We start from the raw sequence: 3,485 nt of genomic DNA on the forward strand, positions 1-3,485 counted from the left end.
ACAATGGATACCTTAAGAAGTTATACAGTATATATATACATGTAACTTAATAATCTGAATAAAAACGTCATTCAACGAATAGAGATAGCTCTTAAAAGATAGAGCAAGTTTTTGCCGGCACTAATTTTTGTGCATCAAGACTCGGAAAATAATTTAGTGTTTCAGCAAACAAAATATCGTTTGATAAAGGTCTGTAGCAACGGCTTTTAATGTGTGGGGGGGGTCCGACAAAAAAATCTGCGTACTACAGAGCTGTGCTTCTCGTTAACCATCAGATCTCTATTTTTCATGATAAATTTCTTCCGTATATATCCAGAACAGTCCAAGTCAGTATGAGTTACACGTAGCAAAATAACCCGATTTTTTAAACTGACAAAACTAAAGGTCGCTTATAAAAGATAAAATTTCACAAAATTGCTTTGAGACTACAGTCAGTTATAAGTAGGCAGATCATTGTAGTAAAAGTGAATAAACCTACATGAATATTCCCTACACCTAGAAATTTTCTTAATTGAATTTCAGTTAGAAAAAAACATGCATATGGTCCACGTATTGCAGTCCTTTTTTAAAGGACAGCAACTTGTACATTAATTCGGTTATTCACGAACTTTAGAGTGCATCATGACAATCATAAAGTAACGATGAACCAGTATACCGATGATGCAATAAATATCTGTCCCACCTGTCAGCTGTTTACGCGGCAACGAAACTGCCCTCCTCAACGAAAGAGCGCAACAAGGGAGATAATCTCGAAATTTGCGTATTGGCTATTGTTCTGCACTTTCATGAACAAACGAGAAAAAAGACAAACCATGATGTACAAACCAACAGTTCTCCTTGTTATGATGATAGATCTTCAATTAAATATAAACAAAACGATGTCATAACCTGTATGTACTCAAGGGGATATATACTGAAATTTAACATTGGGACAATTTACTTACTTATCTGGCAATCATTTGGATTTTTTCCTGACAACACAAGGATAACTTTGTCTGGATAAAATTTCTCCTGAAGAAAAAAGTGCATATGTATTTCAAATTTATAATATATCATAGATTTTGCTTTTCTAGTCAATTTAGAATTTACCTGATGTACCGTAGGGTAATATCTGTCAATGTTTACCTTTCAGTCTCTTTGTTTGATGTTTTCTACTTTTTATAATCCCTTTATTAAGGCTTCTGTGCGCTGTTACTCTAACTCGCTTCTTTAAAGCTTTAATTCTTTTCCTTTGCATGTCCTAAATATGTATAAAAACAAATATATGAGGAATAACCAAAATAACACAATCTTTTTATTTGATTTGATTTCAATTAACATTGTATAAGACTAAAGAACAACTGCTAATCAACTACACGACTTAAGAAGACAATCGAAAAACAGCACCATTTTTGTTATTGTACAGAAGCAGTAAAAAATTGAAGTTTTTAACTTATTTATATTTCATGAAAATTTAAAATTTAAATTCAATTTTCAAAATCTCAATATTCTTGTTGACATTTTACTTAAAGATGTCAAAATCTATGAGAACTCTTAACCAAAGACAGAATGAAGGAAAAAGTTATACAAAAGGGAGAAAATGTGTTAAAATGTGTTCTAGCATGGCAGCTGATCCCACCTCTATTTTTTCTTTATTGTTTTAGGGAATTTTGAGCTTGAATACTGTCCGTTATCTCCACGTAATTCATTTTAGCGTACTAGTATTTTGTCATTTTACCTATGTCTCGCATTTATCTGACATTTTGTATAAAATAAAAAAGTAAATAAAAAACAAAAACGTGTTTTATTACCATTTTTCTGATGTTAAAACAATAAATCTCGATTCAAAAATATCATAATGCTAAAGTTTTGTGAGAAAGGTAATTTTTTAAAGATGATATAATCTTACTGATACTTAATATGATCCCGCAAAAAAGGGCCAAATAAAGAAACTTTGAAAAGCATGTTTTTCATGTTTTATCTAAAAAACAAATAATTTATTCCCATAGAGAGCACAGAGAAATACGTTGATCATTTTTATGATATAAAAGGCATTAAAGTAAATATTGCAAAAGCTCTTTTTATATATCAATATGCATAAAGTATAATAGTCAGCAAAATAATATTCATGATGCTTTATTCAGTAAGACAATAAAGTTGCTAGGACTTTATACACTTACCATTTTTGTTGAACTATTCCTTTTTCTAATGTTGAAAACAGTTTCGTCTTCTTCTGTAACGCCTCTTTCCTCATTTCTTGGTATTATTTTATGGTATTCCATGTGTTCCGTGTTAAAGTTAACCACAGACTTGATAGTAAAAAAAATAATTAAAAGCATCTATTAAAATGTGACGAATTCTTATAAATGAAAAAGAAACATAATCATTTTCTCCTAAAATTGCCTTCTGAACATTAATTATTGTTTTATGATGGCTTCCACTACCTGCATGATGAAGTGTTGTAACAAAGTGACAGTTTTTGTCTTCGGCACGGCAAGGAGAGTTTAAACGCAACAGCGCATAAATGACCCACATTTAGGACACTCTAAAAACTGTTTTATAGATAATCGTGGAAATAATTTCAATAATACAAATACTAAAAGCTATATAAATAATCCCACTAATAAAATGTTGTTTGTTTTTTTTTTTTTGGTTTTTTTTTTTTTTTTGCAACCTTCATTTCAAAAAAAATGTATGTAAAATTTACAGAATTGCGATAAACATACATGTATATCCACAGAAAGAATAACCTTTGAAAGCAAACAGCAATCAATTACTCGAAAGTTTATCAAACCAGTGAAATGCGGGAGCTGAGCAAATACAGACCTCTTAAAAGATATCTGAGATGGGACAAGTTTAAACAACCTCTAATTGAATGAACTGATACTGATATATGAATTTTCCGTCTTTCTTTTAAGAGAAATTTAATTTACATGCATTAATTATATAGGATAAACTAAACAAAATTTTAAATCTCACCTTTCTATACTCCACTGTGTTAAAGTGACATTAGTGCCAACTACAGACAACTAGCAGGACGTGTTAAATGACCACACGCTAAGAGTCTAATCCTATAAATAGGCTGAACTGTTCATTCTAAAGGATATCTCAAGACATCGTTTTTCTTTTCAAGATGTTAGAGTACCTTAATCACGAGCGCGTGGCTTTGACAAATGAAATTTGTTTTTTAAAATAATAATTTTTAAACATTTTATAAGTATACGTACATATAGATTTTCTACAATACTCGTATATATTCAGCGTGTATTCTTGGTTTCAGTTAACATGTCTTTTTGAGTTTAGGAAACCCAACAAGATGTCGGAATTCCTATTGGTACTAATTAGATTCCTCGCTAGCAGGCAGTCTCCATAAGTATATTACTCCATAAGTAAGGAGAGTTAACAATCAAAATTTAAAGTCATCACGTTCATCATAAGCAGGGTTGCTATTTTACCATTAACGTGTTTTTAATTAAAATATCAGCGAAACAAACTCTGTTGTATTT

At 30.6% G+C, this 3,485-nt stretch overlaps 1 long non-coding RNA gene across 1 annotated transcript; it reads right to left on the minus strand.

Moving 5' to 3' along the window:
- Positions 1–1,120: 1,120 nt before the first annotated feature.
- On the minus strand, positions 1,121–2,894 carry LOC134279713 (uncharacterized). Its single transcript, XR_009994740.1, has 3 exons — positions 2,806–2,894; positions 2,160–2,288; positions 1,121–1,240 (listed from the first exon to the last, which is right to left on the minus strand). It is a non-coding gene; the product is annotated as an uncharacterized LOC134279713 (long non-coding RNA).
- Positions 2,895–3,485: the final 591 nt, after the last annotated feature.

The sequence above is a fragment of the Saccostrea cucullata genome, unplaced genomic scaffold (genome assembly GCF_032062105.1).
Source record: "Saccostrea cucullata isolate Sc308-1 unplaced genomic scaffold, CSIRO_AGI_Scuc_v1 ctg4459, whole genome shotgun sequence".
Taxonomy (NCBI): domain Eukaryota; kingdom Metazoa; phylum Mollusca; class Bivalvia; order Ostreida; family Ostreidae; genus Saccostrea; species Saccostrea cuccullata.